Here is a 26,639-nt window from a genome sequence, read left to right on the forward strand (position 1 = left end):
TTCGGGCGCGGCCGCGCGCTTGATCAGCGCGGGCGCACTGGGCTTCTGCCAAAACTTGACTTCTTTCTTTTTCTTACAGATTTCAGCCGGCATTCCACGAGCTTTTTATTCCAACATCACTTTGACACCAAATTAGCACCAAAACAATGCCAATTCACCTGGCTACCTAGATAATGCCTGAAATGCAAAAACACTTAAAAAACACGTCAAAACACTTAACAACTTGAGTACAAACACATCAATTCAAAGCTTATTAGAGCATTATAAAGTGTCATAAATGCCACTTAACATAGCCCCAAACTTGAATCGATGCTTGTCCTCAAGCATAAACAGACTCAAAGAACAAGAAATAAAAATATGCATGAATGCATCTAAATGGATGCAACGATCCATATAGAATAACTAAACCAATCAATAAGCAACACCTCGGCAAATGTAGTTATTCACATAAAGGTCAATCAAATCTCACAAATCAACCTACAAACCAGAGACGTGCGTGTGTGCAACTGCTTACAGATATACAATCGCAACTAGATCAACAATCATGTCTCACTACTTATCAAAGCAATCGCATACTTATAAATAGAATAAAAACTAGACTCAAAATAATTTATAACACTTCAATTCTTATATCGGAGTTAACATGGATTCACGCTTTTATTCTCAACAAAAAAACACAAGTATGCTTATTTGATCGTGTAATGAGTGAGGTCCACAAAAGATTTATACAATAGTACCCATGTAACGAGCGTTGGGTTAATGGATCCCAGACTATAAAAGCCTTAGGTCACTAGGCACAAAGTTTCCTAAGAACTTAATAATTCGAGTACTAAAGAGCCCACTCGTGATCAATTATACATAACACTTATTCTTTTTTCTTCTTTTTTTTCTTTTTTTTCAATTTTATGAACGAGTGCATTTCGCTCCATCTCGCTCAACCCTAGACTACTCATATAAATATGAGTCGGCTACTAGCCATTTGACACCTAGCCACACAACTAGCAATGAAATCCAAATTTCTCCAATTTCTAAATATCCATGTCATTTATTATTAAGAAAGTATCCAAAATTCTAAATGTAAACAAGCGATTAAACCTCGACAAACCAACAAATCATGATCATGATCTAGCACTTTAGCAACCTATAAGACTTAATGAAATACAAGTGTCTCTAGCATGCAAATCAATTCGATAAGACTTAACATCATTAAATACGACATCACTACACTAGCATCAATATCACCAATTAATCGGAAAAATCATCTAAGGGATCATGTTATAATGCAAATATATGAAACTAAATGAACCAAATATCATAAAAACTACCAAAACTAAAAATAAAACTACATGGAAAAATATGCAAACTATATGTACTAAACTATCATGATTATGCAACTATTTGTGACTCACACAAAACATATTCCTTCAACTAAGACCCCCACACTTAAAATATTCACTGTCCTTGGTGAAGGTAATAGTAAGAAATTCAGGCATACTTATTGCGAATCAGAATTATCACCCTCAACGGGTGTCAGGCATGTCAAGAGGCGGATATACAGAATCATCACCAAATATTGGCCACTGGATGTCAACACCGGTGGCTCTAAAAGCTGTCCCGAGCGCCTGGGTGAGATCATATGCAAAACGACTATGGATGTCGTGCATCGCATCCGTCCTCCTTGTTAGACGCCTATATCGTGTCGAACTCAAACAAGCTCCAACATTTGCTCCTGCTGCCTCCTGCAGCTGCTGCTACGATGAGCCAGCCTCCTCTCCTAACTGTGCTCTCCAAGCTGCCTTAATCGCTTGCTGCGTACCACCCGCATACATCTAATCTATGGGTACACCACATGGCAGATGAGCAAACGAATAACCAAGCCCCTTAGGATCGGGTTTTCCTCCTCCCCACTCCTTCATGCTCAACAGCGTAGAACTGTCGATAGGAGCACTGGGAAGCTGCAGCTACACATGTGCGGGCCAATGAACACCAACTGCCCTGCACAACTTCGTCACAACGGATGCATACAGAATAGCACCTGTAGTACCTCCTCTCAAGAATCTCAAAATCCATTGATAAATCACCATCCCCAAATCAAAGTAATCACCCTGAAGAATACCCCACAGCAGACGAGCACGCTCCACAGTAATCTCATGCACATGCGAAGATGGCATAATGTTAGCACAAATAACCGAATTCCAAGCCCGAGCAAACCTGTTCATACACGACGCAAGGAATGTGGAGTAATCAGTAGTACCCCTCTTGAACTTCCAGTGAGTCTTAGGCACACATAGAGTTGTAATGATCAGATCCAAGTCGAAGTCCTCGGGAGTCTTATCGTTCCAGGTGTCCTGACCGGGCTTCCTCGCGGGCTGCTAAATCACCCTCCTAATCACATCAGCACTGTACTCTACAGTCACCCCCTTGACCACCGTGAAGCCATTCTTCTCTTCCTTAGCATTAGCATAGAACTCCCGCACAACACTCATGGGCACAACAGCGGGAGCCTCACAACAAGGAACCCATCCCATCTCAAGAATCATCTCCAACAGCTTACCATCCTTCCCCGATGGCAGAAAACCACGCTCCTTAGCAATAGGCTCTGAGAGACGTCTCGTGTACTCTTCTTCAGCCTCAAGAGTGGAAAACATTGGCCTAACACCACCTGAAGATGAAGAATCGCTAGTGCTGCTGCCTACTTACGTTCTTTGTCTCTTTGGTGCCATTGGGATAGAATAAGAGAAAATAAAAACTAAGTGTTTGTGAGAGATTTGTGTTTGAGAATTTGTGAAGTGGTGGAGAAGATTGTGTATAAGTGTGTGTATTTATAGGTGGAGGGTTGAGAATTAGATATGGAATAGAAGTGGGAATTAATTATGGGAATCATGGGAATAATGGTTTTGATTGGGAGAGGGAATTATGGGATGTGGAAGAGTAAAAATCGGGTGAGAATTGATTTTGGAGTAAAAGTCCCGATTTTCTCTTTATTCTGCTGTAATTATTTTTTTCGAACAGGGACCCGGCGCAGGCGCGCGCTTGGATAGCGCGGGCGTGCTTGGCTACTGGAAAAATAGCGCGGTTGCGCGCTGGATCAGTGCGGCCACGCTCGGCTACTGAAGTTGGCCCTGAATTTTTTTCTTTTTCTGATTTTTTTGTGTTTTTCTCCTTTCTTCTTGCTTCCTCTACCTACTAATGTACAACATACTTGGGTTGCCTCCCAAGAAGCACTTCTTTTACATCGCTAGCTCGACGTAGAACCTCGAGCTCAAATGGACAATAGAACGGCACTAACCACCTCGCGGTTTGCCGTGTTAACATAGTAATGCTTCAATCTCTGACCATTTACCTTGAATGCTTGGCCCGGATCATTCTCAAAAATTTCCACCGCTCCATGTGGGAACACAGTTTTGATTATGAAGGGCCCTGACCACCTTGACTTCAACTTTCCAGGAAAAAGACGGAGACGAGAGTTGAAAAAAAGAACTTGTTGCCCCGGCACAAATGATTTGAGCACTAGACCCCGATCATGCCACCTCTTGACTTTCTCCTTGTACATTTTGTTTTTCTCATAAGCTTGAAGTCGAAACTCGTCGAGTTCATTCAATTGAAACATCCTCTTCTTTCCAGCCGCATCCATGTGAAGATTTAATTTCTTTAAAGCCCAATATGCCTTATGCTCGAGCTTCACAGGAAAATGACACCCCTTACCATAAACCAACTGAAATGGTGACATTCCCAATGGAGTCTTATATGCTATTCTATACGCCCAAACAGCTTCATCAAGCTTCAAAGACCAATCTCTCCTTGATGGACACACAACTTTCTCTAAAATGCACTTAATCTCTCTGTTAGACACCTCATCTTGACCATTTGTCTGAGGATGATAAGCCGTGGTAATGCGATGATTCACATTATACCTTTGCATTATAGTAGTGAACTTGCAATTGCAAAAATGCAACCCCTCATCACTGATTATGACTCTTGGAGTTGCAAAACTTGTGGATATCTGCTTGTGAAGAAAATTAAGCACCACTTTCGCATCGTTCGTTGGCAACGCCTTAACTTCAACCCATTTCGACACATAATCAACCGCCAACAAGATGTACTGATTGTTACAAGATAAGACAAATGGCCCCATGAAGTCAATTCCCCAAACATCAAAAACCTCAACCTCTAGAAGCACATTAAGAGGCATCTCATTCCTCTTAGACATATTACCCACACGTTGACATCGATCACAATTCAAAACGAACTGGTGAGCATCCTTAAACAAGGTCGGCCAAAAGAAACCTACTTGAAGAATACGAGCTGTTGTCTTTTCTCCACCATAATGTCCTCCATACGCCGTTGAGTGGAAATGTCGCAAGATCCCCCCCTGTTTCGCTGTAAGGAATACATCTCCTAATTATTTGGTCAGCACCTTGACAAAAAAGAAATAGCTCATCCCACATATACCCCTTTACTTCATGCAGAAACTTCTTTCTTTGAGCATAAGATAAGTCGGGAGGCATGATATTACTCACAAGGTAGTTCACAATGTCTGCAAACCACGGTTCTTTTTCTTGCACTCTAAACAGTTACTCGTCGGGAAAAGACTCATTTATCAATGTCTTATCCAATGAAGTAGCATTAGGATTCTCTAAACGTAAGAGATGATCAGCGACTTGATTTTTAGTCCCCTTTCTGTCCTTAATCTCTAGTTCAAATTCTTGAAGCAATGGAAACCATCTAATTAATCTAGGCTTCGAGTCCTTCTTTGAGACGAGAAAATGAATTGCAGCGTGATCAGTGAAAACTGTCACCTTAGTCCCAAGTAGATAAGATCGAAATTTCTCAAAACCATAGACGATATCCAAAAGTTCTTTCTCCGTAGTAGTGTAATTCCGTTGAGCACCATTTAGGGTCTTGCTAGCATAGTAAAACACATGAAATATGTTGTTCTTCCTCTGCCCAAGAACTGCTCCAACTGCATAGTCACTTGCATCGCACATCATATCAAAAGGTTCATTCCAATCAGGTGTAGTTATGACTGGTGTCATGATTAAATTCTTCCTCAATGTATCAAAAGCTACAAGTCACTCGTCATCAAACTTGAAATGGACATCTTTCTCTAGCAAAGTGCATAATGGTTTTGAAATCTTAGAGAAGTATTTGATGAAACGCCTATAGAAACCTGCAAGACCAAGAAAACTGCGAATTCCCTTAACAGAAATAGGTGGAGGAAGATTCTCAATGACCCCCACCTCGGCCTTGTCCACCTCAAGACCCTTACTAGAAACCTTGTGCCCGAGAATAATGCCCTGACGCACCATAAAGTGACATTTCTCCCAATTGAGAACCAGATTGGTCTCAACATACCTCTTGAGAACGTGTCCAAGATTTTGCAAGCATTCATCAAAAGAATCGCCAAATACAGAGAAGTCTTCCTTGAACACCTCCACATTCTGGCCAATCATTTTAGAAAAGATGGCCATCATGCATCTCTGAAATGTGGCTGGTGCACCACACAGACCAAAAGAAACTCGTCTGAAGGCAAAAGTACCAAATTGACAAGTGAAGGTACTTTTCTCCTGATTTTCAGGGGCGATACAAATCTGATTGTAGCCCAAATAACCATCAAGAAGACAGTAGTACTCATGACCGGCCAATCTGTCAAGCATCTGATCAATGAAGGGCAAAGGGAAACGATCCTTCCTAGTGGCTTTGTTCAACTTCCTATAGTCCATGCAAACTCTCCACCCCGTGACTGTTCGTATAGGAATAAGCTCATTCTTCTCATTTGCTACCACAGTAATTCCACCTTTCTTTGGCACACACTGAACCGGGCTCACCCATGCACTGTTAGAAATAGGATAGATGATCTCTACATCTAGCCACTTAAGAATTTCCTTCTTCACTACTTCCTTCATGATTAGATTAAGTCATCTTTGCTGCTCTACCGCAGGCTTGCTACCTTCCACTAGCAGAATTTTATGCATGCAATAAGAAGGGCTGATTCCCTTGATATCTGTTATATTCCAGCCAATTTCTGACTTGAATTCTCTCACAATCCTCAGAAGCTTTTCCTCATCACTAGCTGAAAGGTCAGATGCAATAATAACAGGAAAAGTAGATGCATCACCTAAAAATGCATACCTCAAATGCTCAGGTAAAGGCTTAAACTCAAGAGTGGGAGCTTCCTCAATAGATGACTTGAGGCGTTTAGGAGCTTTGTACAAATCCTCCATTCCAAGAGATTCAAAGGGCATATCAATCTACCTCTTCTAGGGAGAAGCACTCAAATATTGCAATTGTTCTTCATCTTCGTCATCTTCACTATCTGAATTTCCCAATAAGGCTTTTTCTAAGGCATCGGACCTTAGTAATTGATCAAGTTCTGAAGTAACCACAGAATCAACCAACTCCACCTTTAGGCACTCCTCATTTTTCGTAGGAAATTTCATAGCATTGACCTTATTAAAAGTTACATCCTGATCCAATACTCGCATTGTGAGCTCACCCTTCTACACATCTATCAAGGTTCGACCAATCTCCAAGAAAGGTCTTCCCAAGATTATGGGAATCTTCTTATCCTCCTCGAAATCAAGAATTATGAAATCAGCAGGGAAGATGAATTTATCAACCTTGACCAAGACATCCTCCACAATACCTCGCGGATATGTAATAGAATGGTCGGCCAATTGCAAGGTCGTATAAGTCGGTTTTGGATCAGGCAAGTCCAACTGCTTGAAGATTGACAAAGGCATCAGATTGATGCTAGCTCCCAAGTCACATAAGCATCTGTCAAAAGACACTTTTCTAATAGTACACGGAATGGTGAAACTTCCTGGATCTTTAAGCTTCGGAGGCAACTTCTTTTGCACCATAGCACTGCATAAACTTTGCATAACTAGGCATCTGCTTAAGAGCCTCAACGAAAGGTATGTTGATATGAAGTTTCTTGAAAACCTCCAGAAACTTCTCAAATTGATTGTCAATCTTTTCCTTCTACAGCCACTTAGGAAAAGGCGGTAGAGGATAGATCTGTTTCTCCCCTGTATTACCCTCAGGAGGAGTGTGCTCCACAGTAGTCTTCCTTGGTTCAACTTCTACTTCCTGCTGCTCTACTTCTTTTTCAGCCCCAGCTTCTTCAGTCAACAATTGAGTTTGTTCGGGATTCGCAACCTTTCCAGACCTCAAAGTGATTGCCTTTACTTGCTCCTTAGCTTCCCTGTTTCCTGGCACTTCAGTGTCACTAGGTAGTGTACCAGGATGACGATTTAGCAAGACATTGGAAATTTGCCCAATTTCATTTTCCAAGGTCTTGATAGAAACAACTTGACTTTTGCACACAAGCTTCAACTCCTCTAATTCAGATTTTTCATTAGCTTGTTGCAGCTGAAGTTGTTGTCTTGGTGCATATTGCGGTTGCTGAAAACCAAGGGGGTTGTACTATTTAGCTGGATACTACTGATAAGGCTGTTGAACCGTATTCTGAGTGTTGCTCCAACTAAAATTAGGATGATTGCGGTCGTTGGGATGATAAGTGGCTGGCACAGGTTGCTGCGAGCGCTGAAAGTTGCTCACGAACTGAGCGGATTCATTAGAAATTGTACACTGATCAGTCTCATGGGCACCATCACAAAGCTCACAGACACTAGCGATTTGATTAACTCCATAATTTGCCAAAGTGTCCACCTTCATCGTCAAAGACTTAAGTTGGGCAGCTATAGCAGTTACTGCATCCAACTCCAGAATTCCTGCTACCTTTCCCTGAGTCAATCTCTGGGAAGGATTCTGGTATTCATTAGCAGCCATCAGTTCAATAAGTTCATAAGCTTCATCTTAGCTCTTAGCCCACAAGGCTCCTCCTGATGCTGCCTCGAGCATGGGTCTAGAAGTAGCACCCAATCCATTGTAGAAACATTAGATAATCATCCAATCAGGTATGCCATGGTGTGGGCACTTCCTTAGCATCTCCTTATATCGATCCCAAGCCTCACACAGAGATTCTCCAGTTTGTTGAGCAAACTGAGTAAGAGCATTCCTGATTGCAGCAGTCTTCGCCATAGGGAAGAATTTAGTGAGAAACTTTTGAGCAAGATCCTCCCAAGTGGTGATAGACCCTGCTAGTAGAGAATGTAACCAGCACTTAGCTTTTTTCCTCAGAGAGAACGGGAAGAGTCACAACTTGATAGCATCTTCAGTCACATCATTAAACTTAAAAGCTTCGCAGATCTCGATGAAATCCCTGATGTGCATGTTGGGGTCTTGAGTAGGAGAACCCCCAAACTGAACTGAGTTATGTATCATCTGAATCGTGCTTGACTTGATCTCAAAAGTATTAGCCCTGATGGCTGGCCTGATGATGCTTGACTGACTGTCATTGATCTTAGGCTGAGAATAGTCCATCAAAGCCTTAAGATTTTCTGCTTGATCACCCATCTCTACTAAAGCTGGTTCCTCGACTTTCTCTTCTTCTTCTACCTTCTTTTCTTCTTCAAAAACTTCCTTTCGAACTACCACAACTTCTTCCTCGGCTTTATCCAGTGTTCTCTTACGAGCACGCGAACGCGTATGCATACACCCTCGCTAGAGTACCTGAAATAATGCAAGGAAATGAATAGATAACAATGTCCGAGTCAGTGAACTTTAATGACCACTGATGGAAAGCACATAAACTATAAATTAACACTGGAGTCCCCGGCACCGGCGCCAAAAACTTATTAGTCGCTAAATACACGCTAATAATACACGTAAGTATACGCGTTCGCAAGTAATATAAAATCTTTTCTAGTTCGTTACCACATAGACCGGCTTGGTTAACTAATTAATTCACGCACTTAAGCAACAATGTATGGTTATTATTTAATGCTAAGACGATAACAATTTGAGGTTATTTATGACTAAGAAATAAACTAACAATTATAACTAAGAGAATAAGATTGACTGAATTAATATATATGACAAACATGGGATTCTAACTTCATTAAATACTTCATTCCATAGCCTTATTGTTCTTTACCTTAGCATGCAATGGTGATGACACTAATCAGATAACACGAAACTGATAAACGCCAACTTTCGTTGTACGAATACCATATTACCAGATATCCACAAAAGAGATAGAAGCTGAATAGACACCAATTATATTGAGACCCTATATGTCTATAGAATTTGACAACATAATGGTTTAAGCACAAGTTATCTATCTTGATTACATAGGGAAAGTGAGATGGTTAAAATTACCCACACATCATGCATAATAAATACATGAACCTATGATAGCATGGAAAGTTCTAAATCCTTAAATTCACTTTTGCTTCATTAAGAATTAACACACTATCTTATAAGTTCGCGACGCTCATAAGATGAATATGCACAACCAATACTAGGTTATCATACAATCACCACATACTAAGGCATCGAAACAATTTAACTAAAGAAATCCATAAATAAATCCGCTAGAACCCCACGATAATGATTAGCCCATAATCAGACTCATCATCAACGTGGGTTCCGATGAAAACATGGTATAATCAACATAGTCTTTATAACGAATAAATAAAACCAAGTACGAAACAAGAGTAAGGTTCACAAATAAGAAAACTAGCATCCAAGTTACAACTTAGAACAAAGATTCATAAGTAAAAACCAGATCTTCTTCATCTTCGTTGAATCGTGCTAAAACGGTCTTCTTATAGCTCTTTTTGATAAGTCTCTAGGTTGATATATTATTAAAAATGACCTAAAGTTATTTATATAGTAGCCATAATCAGCATAGAAGTCCATAAATCAGTCTTCTATTCAAAACATGATTCTTGAAACCCGACCTGGCGCGGTCGCATGCTTGATCAGCGCAGGGGCATTGGCTCTCTAAAGTTCGGGCGCGGCCGAGCACTTGATCAGCGCGGGAGCGCTGGGCTTTTGCCAAAACTTGACTTCTTTCTCTTTCTTGCAGATTTCAGCCGACTTTCCACGAGCTTTCTATTCCAACATCACCTTGACACCAAATTAGCACTAAAACAATGCTAATTCAACTGACTACCTAGATAATGCCTGAAATGTAAAAACATGTCAAAAAACTTAACAAATTGAGTACAAACGCATCAATTCAAAGCTTATTAGAGCATTATAAAGTGTCTAAATGCCACTCAACAGCTGCACTACTATTATTAGGGATCATGAGATTAGGATGTTTTCAACCCAGATTGGGTATGATAAAGAGATGAAGAGCCTGGGTCAACTCAAGAACCTGGATTTCGAAGAGAATGGAATTTCTTCTCGGATCGCATTACAAGAGAATTCAACAAAAAAGCTGAAATTTTGATGCTCTCCCGATCATGTCATAACAAATTGGGTATTCTTTGATTCACTCTACTAATTATGATATTGGTAGAGTAATTTTATATTTTATTGGAGATGGGTTAAAAGCTGATAGTAGTTTAGTTTACTATGCTAGGTTTTGTCATATTTCTTCATTTTCTTCGGTACTCTTTGGGTAGAGAGCTTATATTTAATTATTTATGTCCGAATATTGTTATCCCTCCTGCTCAAATTGTATCAGATTTTAAGTTGACAAAGAGAGCATATTCAAATTTAATTTCTAAGGATGAAGACGCTGAATAATCTTCATGGTATAAGAATTCCTGTTGAGGACAGGGACTTTCTAAGTGCAAGGATTTCCAAGACTTATGCACAACATCATGTGCAAAGAGCTAAGCTACAAGAAATCACTAATGGGAACCCTCCTGGAGCTAACCCAAGTTCTACTTCCCAAATACACCCAAAAAAACAAGCCACCGCAGGTGCCTCTCAAAAGGCCTCTGTTATAAAAACAAAGAAGGTAGCAAAGTCTAATATCCCTCAAGGATCAGGACTGAGGGCTTCTCAGAAATAAAAATATAAAACTATAGAGAAACAAGTTGGTAAAAGTGCACAAATTTCTCAAACAACTAAACCTTCCACCCTACTAGAGAGAAAGTTTGTTGCTCCATAAATAGCCACGGAGTAATGAGGGCAAGACAAATACTGATGCTCCTGTCATAATTTTTGATTCACCTGTCAAGCAGAAGAAAAGGACAAAAGAAGTTACTTATGAGCAGTGGACAGAATCATGAAAGGTATTTTGGAAAGAGGAACCATTGTCTCTTCCAAGAAGAAATTGAATAAGATTAGCCAAGAATCATCAAAGAAGAGAATTGTTGAATCTCTCTTTGGACCTAGCCCACAAGAACCTTTATCTCAAAGTCATACAGTAGCTACAAGTGGTCCAGTTCCACAAGAACCTTCAACTCAAGGGGTTGAAGAAGATACAAATGCTAATTTTGGTACTGGTAAATGTCTGTTTGCAGATGCTGATGAGCAAGTAAAGTCTGATGTTGCACCACCATCTCCAATTGCAACACATGATGACTTTGTCATAATTTTTGATTCTGACTCAAAAGAGAGCCCACAAGAACCTATTACAACAAATCAAGCATATAAAGTAACAACATCTCTATTGATTCCTCCGAAGCTTCACAAGCTCAAGTCTCTCAGAAGTGTAGTTTTTGATGTTGATGTCACTAGAGTGAAAATGCTGGTTCATGATGCTGGAAGGGTGCATATCACATCAAACATTGATAAGATCATTCAAGTCCATCCTATTTCTTCCATTCCTATGGATGCACCAATAGAAACTGTACAGGTTACAAATTCTGATTTCTCATTATTAGCATTTAATTTAAATACTTATATTATTTCAGAATTGAAAACTACCTTAGATATTGATGAGATGAGCATGGACAATCCTTTTACTAAGGATAACCCTGTTCATGTGACCATAACCAACTCTTATCAACCACCTCTTATTTCTATAGAAAATCAAAATCTGAGCTTTTCTGGTGAGGCAGGCTCCTGACCTGGCAAAAAGAGAGGTAGTTGATGGAAAGGATTTAGTTAATCATAGTGAGAAAACTCTGACTCTTAAAAGGCAAGAGATGAATGGTGTGGAAAGTAGTGAGACTACTTTAAAAGAGTATAGAGATTTAAGTGGTTACTTGTTTACTATTCCAGGTGCTCATATTTTACCAAAAACAAGTTTTATCTTGCAACCTATAGGCCCTCAGAAACACTATACAGCATCAAGTGCAAATGCTGATATTTTCCCTGCATGTATGAACACTGATACTTTACTGTAGTCCATTCCTATTTACACTTCATCCATTATAGAAATCCCTGTTGTGACTAAGATAGTAAAACAATCCATTCTTATCTCAAATCCATCATCTACAATCCATGTTTATGTTGCCGCTAAAGTTGCAGAACAGTCCACTCAAGAAGATGAAATTCCAGTGTCTTCTCCAATTTTTGAATCTCCAGTTCATTCTACTACAGAGGTTTTGGAAGTTGATTCTGATGTTCACATTTCGTTACTTACTATTCCCTAAGAAATAGAGCTGGAAAATGGTGATGATATGGAAGTTTCTGAAGCAGTTGGTTCTCATATAGCTTCAAGTGATGACTTATCTTAAACTCTGATGTTGAAGAAGAAGTAGCATAGAATTTCAAAGAGCCAATTACTAATGATGAAGCCTCTATTCACTCTGATGGAGAAGATGATGATGATGATGATGATATTGATCCTTCCTAGATCAATATTTCTTTGCACTCAGTTGAAGATCTAGATGACATCATCTTTCTAGATGGCATGCCTGAGAGAGAGAGAGAGAGAAAGCTGAAAATGGATGAGAGAGTTATTTCTACATCTCAACAGTATTTACAAGGATAATAGGTCTCTAAATAGAAAGATCTGCACTATCCTGTTATTGTCAATCATGTTTCTCAGCATTTACAAGCAACTAAAAGATATGTCACAAATCCTGATATTCTTACTCATCTCAAGGCCTCTGCTCTCGTGGTCAAGTCAATTACCACAACTCAGGTCAAGGCTTAAGCTCAAATGGATGAACTTAAAGATTCTTTGCATGAAGCCAAGACCAAAAGTGAGTTTGAGGTACTAAAACAAATAAAGCCTCTTATTGTCAGACATGACGGTTTGGAAGCTAATCAAGATAGGCTAGAGGCCACTCAAGCTAAGATGTCTGGATAACTTGATGAGGTTCAGGAGTCCCTAGAGCTGATTTTCTCTCTCATGCTTGGTGATGATGCCAAAAAGGGGGGGATAATATCTGAATCTAAATGCAAACAGCTCCAGTAAAAAGCTGATGAAAGGGATGATGCTCCTGATGGAGAGAATAAGGGAGGCAAAATACCCAGAGGTGGAGATATAATTGGCTCTAGTGGTGTTTCTAAAACCACTAACCAATCTAAAAGATGTGGAGGTAGAGAAAGAGGAAGACGGCAAGTCATTAAGACCATGCTTAAAAAATAATTGACTAACACTCTGACTATTATAACTGAGAAGCAAATTCTGACAGTCAGAAATGCAGATGAAGACCAGGCTGGTATGGAGGTAGAAGTTAGTGTTAAAGCTAGTTAGTTCTAACAGACATTGAAGTATAAAGAAAAAAAGACAACTTTATGCTACAAAGATCCAAAGCTTCTAGCATTTGATGATGAAGTAGCTAGAAGAGTGTTTGAAAGAGAATGTCCAGATGTTGATATTGAACAGATCCAACCATTAGAAGTAAATTTCAAATTGCTAAAAACTAATGCTCCAAAAATTGATGTTATTTTAATATCTGATGATTTCCCAGAAATTGCAAGACCGAAAGGGGGAATTGTAATCAAAGATGCCAGTCAATCTTCAGATGCTGAAAGGCCGATTTCAAGGTCCCAAGCCATTCTAAATGTTACAGAAGGTATAAGGGGAAAGAAAAAATTGGAGAACCTCCAAGGCTTAATCTGGAAAATTTAAATACTGATTCTGAAACTTCAACCACTAACAGGGCTCAAGTTGAAGATATTGCAATAAAAGCTGCTGGAATTATAGAGTTAACCGCTGACATTTCTCAAGTTAAGGAAACAATCATAAAACATATCTCAACCACTAACACTGCTCATGTTGAGATCACATAAATAAAAGTTGTTGTCACTGTCAAGTCAACCTTTGATACTACTCATGTTGAAAGAAGATCAAGATATACTCATGTTGAAAGAAAATCAAGATATGACATACCAAGGTTCAAGAGGATACTTAAACCCTCCAAGTCTTATTTCAAAAGAAATATAGACACTGGGCACATCATGTACAATGAGGTTCAAATGGATAAAAGCTGGTATGATTATGTTTACATATGTGTTACTCATGAACCTGTGAATAAACTGGCATCAGACTTTGAAGACGAGAAGAAGCTTCTATGAATAAACAAGACTCCTGCTCTTGATAGAGATACTGGAAAAATAAAAAATATCTAAAGTGGGGGATCTCAATCTAGAGAACCTGGTCAGAGAGGAGGTCTTAGTTACAAGAAATCTGGAGTTTACAAGGCAAATACCTTGAAAATAAAAGATACAAATTTACTGACTAAAATAAGTGAAGATATTAAACTTCAGGATCTTCTAGAAAATAGTATGTGTTCAGATTATTCTTGACAATTTTGATGGTGACAAGCCCACGGAAAATGCTGTACTTTCTTGATTCTGGAAAAAGGCTAAGAATGTCTCAAGAACAAATGCTGAACAAATCCTGGCAAGAACTTGAATAACTTTTCTGCATGCTCTCTGTAAAGAATTCAACTACTGAAAGATGGTCTGCATTTTTAAAAGGCTTAGTTCATGAGAAGTAGAATGGTATGGCTGAATCCAAGTTCATTCCTAAATACATACTGAAAAATGATTAAGTTGTTGACATGCCTAAGGGAAGAACACAACTCGTTGTGTAGCTTGGCTCAAAGCTGATTTCTTTCAATCCTGATGCTAAAGATTATGGGTTGATTCAACTTAATAAAATAAATTTAAGCATAAGTAAAATTTCTGATCTAAAGGCTGTTATATTCCAGATTGTTTAATATTCTCAAGAACTCAAAGATGTCAATAAGAAGCTAGAGATGTATTTGAACATAGCATAAGAGAATATGCTCAGACAATTCTTTGATGAAGCTACAAGATATTCCAGAATTCAAGACTATAGAATAAAGTCTAATGCACTGACTGTGAGACTGTATACCTGTTTGTATTTCTGTATTTAGATAGGTTTTGATATTATCAAATAGAAAGTTGTACATATTTTCATATTGCACAAGTTGGGGGAGATTGTTAGATGTAATTTGATGATATCAAAGAATCAACCATCAGAGTTTTCCAACAAAATTTATCACAGAAGATAACAGATTTTATCATATTAGTGTTTGACAGAGGATAACATCATCAGTATTTGTCATCAGAGTTTATATCAGTATCCGTTAGAAGTTGTATCTCGGGAAGTGATTGATTCAGTGATAACTACTTTGATTTGCAAAGATATGTCGGTAGGACTTTACTTATTTGTATAAATGAATAGTTGGATATCTATTAGGATTCCCTATTCATGTATATCATATCAACTAGATTAATTGTGTAACTGTGCAGTATATAAGGATTGAATGAGGGGTGTGAAAAGTGGAGATAGAAACATGTGTGCTAGGTTTAATGAAAAAAATATGATTGATGCAATGATATTTCCGCTAAAATTGTTAGTGAAGATTAAAAGATATCTAGAACAAGTAATGACGCATGAGGACTATAAATTAACAAGAGATGAGATAATGAGTCAAACAACTGATAAAGGATTCCCAAGGTTTTATTTACGTATTTCCTAATATGATTGCATTGAAGAATGAGATTTTGCACAACGCTCATAGTTCAAGTTTTTCTATTATTTCTAAAGTACCAAGATGTAAAAAGACCTGAAAGAGAACTTATGGTAGCCGAAAATTAAAAAAAATGAAGTTGTAAAGTTGATAAGTAACTTTTATATTTTCCAATGAGTTGAAGTAGAACATCAGACACTGGTAAAATATTCGGCCATAGGAATTTCCAGAATGAAAATGGGAATATATCGTAATGAATTTCGTGGTTAGATTTCCAAGAACATGAGTTAATCATGATACAGTTGCCTAATTATAGACAGATTGACTTTGTCATCAATTCTTTTGAATAAAAAAGATTCTTACCTGATAAATTGATTTAGTTGTATTTAGACAGGGTAAAAATGTGTCATGGGATTCCAATATCGATTATGTTTAAGAGAGGTTCCCGATTAAACTTGAGATTTTGAAGGAAGTTCCAAGAATTCTTAGGCATTGAGATAATATGAGTTATTTTCTTACTGTTAACGAGCAAACGGTCAAGTGAAGGAATTAGTTAGATAGTTGGAGAAATGCTAAAAGTTAGCATTGGTTTTGGAATAAATTAGAGGTGAACATTCCTTGCTAGTAGACTTATGTTGATTAAATATATGTGGTTTCTAAGTATATCACTCTATGGAGCTCTGCGTGAAAGAAGAGCGCTACTATTTTCGAATAAACCTAAAAATAATTGATCTAGGAGTAACGGTTGGATTAAGAAATGTTAAGTGTGAATTAAAAAAGAAATTATTTTATGTTTATGTGATATATTCACCCTAATGAACACCTATAATTTATGTAAAGAAATAAAATGTCTAGTAACAAGATTTGATATAAATTTAGAATTTGCTCTCGTGACGTGACATGTCAAATTATGAATGTGGTATAACTACGTATAATCTATGAAAGATGATCAGTGTCTAAATTCTTTTCTATAATTCAGAAGCGTAAATTCTTATCAATTTCTAAAGTAGTATGAATTTGTTTTATACTACTACCTCTCTCTTACAACATCATTTGTTTCTTGAAAATTTTCTCATTCGATTGAGACGAACGATGCATATGGTGTGACTAATTGTCTGTGTGACAAAATGTCTGGTAGGACGCCACCTAATTATGTGTTGTATACTTTATGGTACTAAGACTGGCCATCTTATGTACTAATATGGTTATTTTCAATCATATCAAAATTATTTTTTATCCTTTCTTCTATCAGAAATTATTCGCTAATTTGCAAATGCTATCAAGTGTTCTATAACAATGAATTTCATCGAAAAGCTTTCAAATCATGTGTTGGGTGCAAAGTATGATATTGCATTCTGTATTATTCTCCCAATATAAGTGCAATTAGAATGTTAGCGCACCATTTTATGAGGTTCTAAGACGTATATAAAGTTGTTCGTAGGCTGACATTGACTTCCCATCGGCACCATAATCGTAGTGTACAATGAATTTGGTTCATCGCTATAGTTTCGATGATGAACCTTATAGAAGGATATGAATCCTTAGAGATTTATCCAAATTTGGCATATGTAGAGCATCCGGAAAAAATATTAGACTGGTAAGAGAAGACTCTTAGAAATAAAATAGTGTGAATAGTAACAGTTTTATGAAGAAATTGTAGAATTGATAAATTGGCATGGGAACTTGAAATCATAATGCTCAAAAGTATCCCCATTTGTTTACTTAGGTGTGATTCTGGGGACAGAATCCTTTTAAGGGGGGAAAGATGTAATATTCGGAAAATTTGCGTATTGTATTTTATGAATTTATGTGAAATTAAAAATGATTATATTGATATACTTAATCTTAATTTGATGTGTCTATAAGTGTTATATGTATTGACATTGATAGAATAACAAAAAGAAAGCTTGTTCGATACGAGTTATCGTGTGATATACGTAGATGAGTATGTGTATTATTTTATTTAAAATGATTATTTATGAGGAATAAAGAAAAATGAATGAGTTATTATTTTCATGGGAAAGTATATAAATAAATGATGATGTGATCGTATGTGTTAAAATGGTTAAGCGAATTAAGTGAAGGAATGATCGACAAAGGTTATCGAATTTTTACGTTTATGTCAAAAATGAAAAAATGAGTATAATTAAGATTTAATATAAAAATTAAGTGAAAGTATGAGGTTTGATTGTGGGAAGTTTGAATACGTGCTATATGACTTGTACGTATTGGATTATGTGATCAATATGTATTTAAACGAATTTAAATGCTTTATTATGTGAAAATATAATTAGAAGATCATTTTAATATTTTTATCAAATAACTGGGATATGATAAAATGATGAGATTTATTGTATTATCTCTACAATACCCCTAGAGACTTTATAAAAATGTTGGTTCAATTTATTTTCGTGATTTGGTATTTTTAAATGATTTTAGAATTATTACTTTTGATTTTTTAGTATTTTTAAATAATTTTGAGTTTTTTAAATTTATTATTTGTATAAAATATTCTATACGCTCAAAAATTATTATAAAAATATGGGGAGAAAGGTAATTTCATATTCTATATTTCAAAAATAAAATTCAACTTTTACTAAAATTTTCAGAGCATTTTAATAGTTTACAAGTTCATTTTCAACATTATAAGCATTTAAATGATATAAAGCAAAATCAGATTTTTATTTTTAAAGACTGAAATACCCCTTGGCTTTATTCTCAAAATCCCAGCAGTCCATTTTCTTTTCTTTCTCCCGAACAATCTCTCTTGAACTCTCTCGATTATTCTCCATCTCCCTCGATTTCTCTTTTCTCTCTCTCAAATTCTCTCTGACACACACATCACCATCATTTTCCGTTCATCTTTCTTCGATTAGGGAGTCAATTCAATCTTTTCTCATCTCCTTTCCTTTTAATTTTTGCTTGTATGTGTGTATAATTGTATGTATAGTTCAATTTCTGAAGGACCCACTTCGGGTCAGGTTCGGATTCACCGATTTGATGTCGATTTATGATAAAAACAAGATGCTCAAGTGTTAATTAGTACTAATTGGAGAAGCTTGGTTGGAAACCAATTTATGGTTGCCACGGAGGTTTGCCACCACCGGTGATGAGCCGGTGGTGGATGACGATGGTACTTTGAGTTCGAAAATTTAGTATATTATCTTGTTTGATTATGAAATTCGAGTTTCATGTTTGGTTCGATAATTTTCATATTTTATTCGAGGTTTATATGAATGAGTTTGGTTCGATTATAATGAAAATTTATGGGTTAGTTGATTATATGTTTCGCAAATGTAATATAGTTTAAATGATGTCAAGGTCGATTTTCGGAATATTTTAGCTCGATTGGTATAAAAAGTTAGTTCAAGTTGTGTGCGAACAACTGAAAATTTTAAGATTACTTAATTTGGATCTTTGATGGGTTTTGATTAAATTTGATAAAGTGATTGTATGATTAAATGTTTCGTGTTCATACAATAACGTATACGCGGATTTTGTCATGTTTATGAATATTAAGTCGATTTGAAAATAATACTAGTACATAAAAATGCAAGTATTGCGTCTATTGTACGAAATGAGATTATTGACTGATGGGACGAATATTGATTGTTGGTGTCGATATGAGACCGGTTGGCAGTTAATAAAATGAAGTGCTGCCAAAATTTTGTGGAAATTTATCTAACTTTTAAAACGAGAAGTGCACTTCTATATATTATTAGCCTATCTACTAAAATGTTTTCAAAAATATATCTTTTTACTTAAACCGACTTGATCTAATTAGTTATAAATTATATCTAGATAATCTTTATTTGATTTAATTACTCGTTTAAAGAGAGTCAATCAATTAATTTTATCGACTAAGGATTTACTTAAATAGGAACTGACTATAATTAAGCTAAGTAATTACTTTCAAATATTATTTTGTGAACCAAAATTCTTCAAGAAATTAACTATTATTAAACATTTTACCAAAATGGATTTAAATCCTATATACATGACTCAAATGGTTTTATAAAGACATGATAATTTTCAAAGTGTTGATGTATGAGTTGACGGGATTATATGTCATCTGCTATATGTTGATTGTATATGTTTTTACTAGTATGGGTATGCGTAAAGTATTTGTATGATATGACATATGCATTTACAATATGAGGATCAAAAGGGTAGTTGGGTTTAGATGGTCAGGCTGAACGTTGGCTATTATAGAAGATTCCGAAGTAGTGTCTTTTATGCATGTAGATCTAAAATGTGAGAATGTGAGGCTTAGTAAAGGAAAAACGCAGCTAGGTAACATGAAGTAGGTTATCTGGTCAAGAAGGAATGCGTATAAGGCAAGTAAATTTTACCCCTTGCCTACCATATTATTGTTAAATACCCATTGTCACCTTATGATCAGATTTATGCAAGAAAAATGACATGATTATTTCTTCTCGAATCTCATGCTTTATTTTAAATGCAAATGCAAATAATTTCAAGTTGGTAATAATTATGATTCCACAAATGATGATTCTTTTGGGTATATTTTATCCAGGTGAACGTAATAAAGATTTATTAAATTTAAATTAGGAATGATTTCAGACATGCAATAGTCTCAATGATTTCAAAGGATGGTAAAGGTTTAAAAATGAAAAATATTTTGAAAAGTAAAAGATTTCAATCTAAATGATATTTACGAATTTTATTAGTTTGAGACGTAAGTGGCGGAGTAACGCTAGTTCAACTATGTGATTATGAAGATCAGTAAGGGTTGGCACATTATGAAGACCAGTCAGTGTTTGCATTTGAAAGGCTAAATATACGACCTTATGGGTACCTTATTCACATCTATAGGGGCTGTAAAGTCTTGTATGAGGATTGTACGTGGCTGATCACCCATGCAATCCAGGGCGTTATACACTCCAATTGAAAAAATGCTTTATGTAAAAAATTGTCCATATAATTGGACTATTTTTGAAAAATATGATAATTGTTACAAATTAAAGTGAATATGGAATGAAATAACTATTTAATGAATTATAAAAACCAAATGTCTAGATGATTGGACTATTTTGAAAATGAGACGATTTTCCTGAATACAAGTAAAATTCTGGTAGAAGAACTATTTTGAAAAGAAATGTCGGTAAATAAAGATTTTATGAATGTTTTGAGAAAAAAAGGGTTTTTATGAGATAATTATTTATAAAAGAATAATTTTTATGGAAATAATTATAATCTTGGGTTTTTCTTAAGATCACTGTAATCCTGGTTTATAATCAGAAAACTTTTTATTTTATTATGTTGAATGGTTACTTGCTGAGCTCTTGTAGCTCATTCCGTTATTCTTCTAACCCTGACAGTTAAGCATAATAATGGAAAGACTTAAGAGATCGCTAGAAATAGAGTTAGCAATGGACTTCTGCGGATAGTTAGGCTCGTGGTGTCTCTGCAGGTAGATAATCTTTGCTAGACAAGCGGTTGCAATAATTTACTTTGTTTAATTTATAGATGTGTGTTTCCGACAATTACATGTTAAAGATACGGGTTTGTGTAAAGGGTCGTTATATTATTTTATTATTATTTTCAGGATATTTTTATAACATTGATGAGTAGTGACCCTCCGATCCAGGCCCCATATCGGGAGGGCGTGAAACACACTTCTTAGCTTTTCAATTTAAGTTTGAGAATTTATGGCATTCAGCAAACACGTATATTATAATGAGTGTAATTGTGTTTGTAGTGTGCTTAGTGAACATATTATAATCTACCTTTGACTATAGAATATGATCACCAATGCGTGTAATAAAAAGCTTTTTAAATCATTGTTTTTAGAACTTTTTGAAGACCATATAAATATCTCTTCAGTCAATAAACCGACTTTGACTAAGACTTGTGAACAAAGTACTAGTTGATCTTTCTTAATTTTTCTACTAAAACCTTAGTTTTCTTGAGGCAAAGTCATATAATCCAATTCTTCTTGGTCACAATGCAAAAATGCATATGTGACATCCATCTGCAATGCGATCCAGTTTTCCATATCTATTACAACCAATAGTGCTCTCATTTTGATCATTTTGGCCATAAGAGCAAAATTTTGTTTAAAATAAAAGTCACAAGTCTGTTTGCAGCATAATATTTCAAGTACAGATTAATACATTTCAATACTACCATCTAGATTAAACATAATTTTAAACAACCATTTGCTGCATATAGCCTTTTTTATGGCAATTCATTGACTTCAGAAGTACCATTTAGCCTCTAGAGCTTCAATCTCTTTATTCATAGCGAATACTCAATGCTCATGTTTAATTTATTGAGAAAAATAAGTTGGATCTTTATGTTTCTCTATTTGAGCAACAAATCAAGAGAAATCAGTCTCAATATGTTGAGAAATGACCTTGATAATGGTTGTCTGATTTGTTGTTGGTGTAACATAGGATCGCAGCGAACCAAGTGATATTATAGTTCTTTTAGATTATCTAACACCTTTAGGTTTAGTTGAACTTGAACTCTGAGACTGATCTGATGACTGCTGTGAACTAGTTCGATTTGATTGTTATTGATAAGAATTATCAGTCATAAAGAAATAAACACAATACACATTGTTGAATGAACTATTGGAACCGAAAGTATGCAACTTAAGTGATGAGAGTTGAGTCTGATTCTTATCTTTCAAAGAAAATGCATTCTCATGACTGATTTTTCAAGTAAGGTCTAATATCTATAACTTTGATGATCTGAAAGATATATACGGTGGAACATTAGGAAGCCTGTTTATAATGTATATAGCAATTAATACATTTTCCTACTGATAATGTCAAATTAACCCTTGACTAAAATTCTGAGTGCTTTTGGTATCTCTAGTATTTACATGTGTTTTCTTTCTACCCTTGAGTTTTATTGTGGTTTATAAGGACGTGACCTCTGAGGAAAATTTATTTTTTCACTATGCTATCATAATGCATCGTTAAATTCAATTCACTATTTGTCCTTAGAGTGAGTATAGAATCATTATGATGATCTTCAATATAAATGATAAAAGACATAAAAGAATTTTGAAAGTCTGATTTAGCTTGCAATAGATACAACCAGGTCATTCTAGAGCAATCATCCACTACTTTCCATAAATACTTATACTTTCTTCTTGATGGGAATCTATAAGGTTCTAATATAATAATGCACACTAGAGAAAATACACTATCTATATGATACTAACTAGACTGGAATTATATTTTTTTGTAAGTCCAGCCATATGACACACCTTTACGATCCCACACTTATCACACACACACACTTATATATATTTTTCTTGGAAACGAACCATTCATTACTAGAGCAAATCAGTCCACAAAGTGATTAATTATGACAACCCAAAAGTGATTAAGTCTTACCGTGGAAAGAACCTTTAAGTAATGTTAGTCTGTCGGCCAAATATCCGTTTCTTATTTATTACCTTACGTAAGTCATACTTGTAAATAAGTCGGACTAAAAACAACTGAATACCAATCCAGCTTATTCGATCTACCTGAGGTACAACACCAAACATCCTACGAAACAGCTGGCCATTTCCTATACGTTTTCTGGCTGTGAGTTTCATGATAGGCATCTTGATTCACTGTTGTGTTGCGTCAATGTAAGAAAATAAGTGTGAGCTATAATGACCAGCATAATAATGTACAGTATGAAATGACTGTATAATAAACTCAAGTATAATACTATATATGATAAATATGTTTTATTCAAAAATAGTTTTCCTCGGTGACACATACCTTCTTTCAAAAACAATTCTTTAGTGGATTTATTATCCTGCGAATACCTTAATGGTAAATCCAGCACCTAGGCTTGGGTTACAGTATAGCATCACAATTCCAATTGAAAGAATTTAGGACGTTCACTGGAGCCACCGCGTACGATGATCAATCGTACTACAGAAATAGTAACCTTTTCTACTAGTAGAAGGACGATACCTTCATATCCAGGTTATCACCCTTGCCGTATTTGGGCTATGTGTCCCATTTTGGGTATACACATACTTCACAAGTTCCTGAGTACACAGAGTACCTTCGCTTGCGGTACCTTTGGTAGTCTCCCTAGTACACATAGTACTAGAGTCTAACCCTCCAAGTCCTTAAAAGAATCCTATCATATCTCGAGAACTCGAACCACATCGAAGTTCCCCAAGCGTTTTTCCTGTTGACAGAAACAGCTTATCTTATCAGTGTATATATATATGTACTTCCGAGAATTTTCGGAGGAAGTACTAAGGATGTGAGTTGACCGTGTCAACATATAATTAAATAAAGGGGAGTTTCTTTTGAAACTATATTCAAAATATTTAAAATAAGTCAAGATAATATTCTTCGACGATCTGAAATTATTCGAATGATTTTCTGAAATTCGGAAAGTATATTAAGTCAGGTTTTATGATATTTTTTAAAATCATATTAAATCATTTAATAAATAATTAAGAATTAAATAATTATCATTAAAAAATTAAACCTCGAATAATTATATTTTAAAAGAATATTTGAAATAATATTCCTCAACTAATTTAAGTTTAAGTAATTTAAAGCAATCTTTAATAATATAATTAATTGAGTTCGAAATAAATAATCGTTCGAGAATACTCCTCTTATATTAAATGAATAACTGAAATAATATTCATTATTTGAATAATAAAATATAGTTAAGGGAACACGATCTTTGGAAATTGTTTTAATAAAAGTTCGAGGTTTTTTTTTAATGTATCGCAAGTGGACATTGAGTCCCTTAGAATAAAATAAGTACGGACTTTAATCGTCCAAAATATCACAGGAATGATTCCCGAGTTTTCGTTTTAATACTCCGACCGACTCTCGGTCTTCTAATTATACATCACGCTCCTGGCGGCGTTAAAACATTCTACGACATATATATATCATAACACCATCGCTATATATGCGAAGACTCAAATACTTAGTATCATGGCAAGTATGGAATTTATGCAATAGATAATAAAACAATCCTTTCACAACACAACAGTATATGGAGTTGGGTTCGTAAACTTGCCTGGGTATTTTGAGGTGGAGGATGCTCTAGGGTCCGCTTGGAAATCTATAACCATAAACATAAACTGTTTCATTAGATTCCGTTTTTATTTACGGCGACTCGTACACGTATGCTACTTATTATTTGTTCTCTCAATTCATTTTACCCTTATTATTTCCTTAAGTACTTATTCATGTTACGATCGCTTCCTTTTCGAAGTACCTCATATCCAATTACATTTTCATCGTCGGCTATGCTTATGATTTCTTACGGTTTTATAATCGTGCGGTCTTGGTTCTTATATTTTTATAAATTAAAAAATCCTTATTTTCACTTGAAATTTTTTTAGAAATTAAGGAACTCTATTTATTACTCTCTCTAAAAATTTCATGATTTATGAATATTTTTAAGTCGATCATTTCTATTCCCAAAGTTCGTAATTCGTAGCAGTTTTTTTCACGTAAATCACTTTTACAAAAATGGTCATAACTTTTGATCCATAAATCGGAATCAAGCGATTCAAGTTCCTAAACGATCCTTATAACATTGTCTATCATAATCAAATGTTAATTTTCAAGAAATGACAGTTTACCTAGTCGGTACTTTCTGCAGAAACTTAATGTTGTGTTTTGTTAGTTTTAGCGAGATTACGATTACGATCCGAGTTTTGTTTACGCCTTAAATCTCTATACTACCACCAATAATTGTTAGTCTCTAAACATGCGCTAATAATTCACGCAAGTATACGCGTTCGCAAGTAGTATAAGATATAAATTAGATTCTTTCCCACATAGACAGGCTTTGGGTAACTAATTAATTTATGCACTTAAGCAACAATGTATGGTTATTATTCAATGCTAAAACGATAATAATTTGAGGTTCTTTATAACTAAGAATTAAACTAACAATTATAACTAAGAGAATAAAGAGGGTTGTATATTATATGAGACAAACATGGGATTCTAACTTCATTAAATACTTCATTCAATAGCCTTATTGTTCTTAACCTTAGCATGTAATGGTGATGGCACTAATCAGATAACACGAAACTGATAAACGCCAACTTTCGTTGCACGAATAACATACTATCAGACATCCACAAAAGAGATAGAAGCTGAATAGACACCAATTATATTGAGACCGTATATATCTATAGAATTTGAAAACATAACTGTTTAAGCACAAGTTATCTATCATGATTACACATGGCAAGTAAGATGGTTAAAATTACCCACGAATCATGCATGACAAATACATGAAACTATGCTAGCATGGCAAGTTCTAAATCCTTAAATTCATTGTCACTTCATTAAAGATTAACACTGTAATATCTGGGATATACCGTGTAATTATTTTTGCTAATTAAATGACTATTATGTGTGTTCAGTATCTATTCTGTGAATTAATTGTTAAGTGTTATTTGTATTTGGATATTCAAAAATATTATTTATTGAGTATTTAATTTTTATATGTCCAAAATAAAATATAGATAATTGTCATATCTTCCTAATTATTTTTATGTTGATTTATGAATTTATAAGAATCATATGAAATTTATAAAATCTTTTTCCGAGTATTTAAAATCTATTTTATAAAAACGGGAACCAACCGACGTCAACCGTTATTACGTTTTTGGAACCCGAAACTCTTTCGAGAACTCCGTCCTAACCTAATTGTAATATTCCGAGCATTTTCCATGTTTCGACATTTTCGATCCGGCGTACGGTTTGTCCTGCGCGGGTCTCGGCGCAACATTTTCGATACAATATTCGTTTCGGTAAATCAATAAAACCCGTATTTTCGATAAACGGGAGCTTTTTATTAAACTATCACAATTATCACTTTGTAATACGTGTAACCAGGCGCTGAGACCAAGACCGCAATACATATTGTACTGATTTGGATAATTATCCCGAAAAC

General features: G+C 35.5%; 1 non-coding gene across 1 annotated transcript; it reads left to right on the top strand.

The window, feature by feature from the left end:
* Positions 1-7,924: 7,924 nt before the first annotated feature.
* On the top strand, positions 7,925-8,031 carry LOC141694549 (small nucleolar RNA R71). The gene has a single exon (XR_012563843.1). It is a non-coding gene; the product is annotated as a small nucleolar RNA R71 (small nucleolar RNA).
* Positions 8,032-26,639: the final 18,608 nt, after the last annotated feature.

This window comes from Apium graveolens, chromosome 10 (assembly GCF_009905375.1).
Source record: "Apium graveolens cultivar Ventura chromosome 10, ASM990537v1, whole genome shotgun sequence".
NCBI lineage: Eukaryota > Viridiplantae > Streptophyta > Magnoliopsida > Apiales > Apiaceae > Apium > Apium graveolens.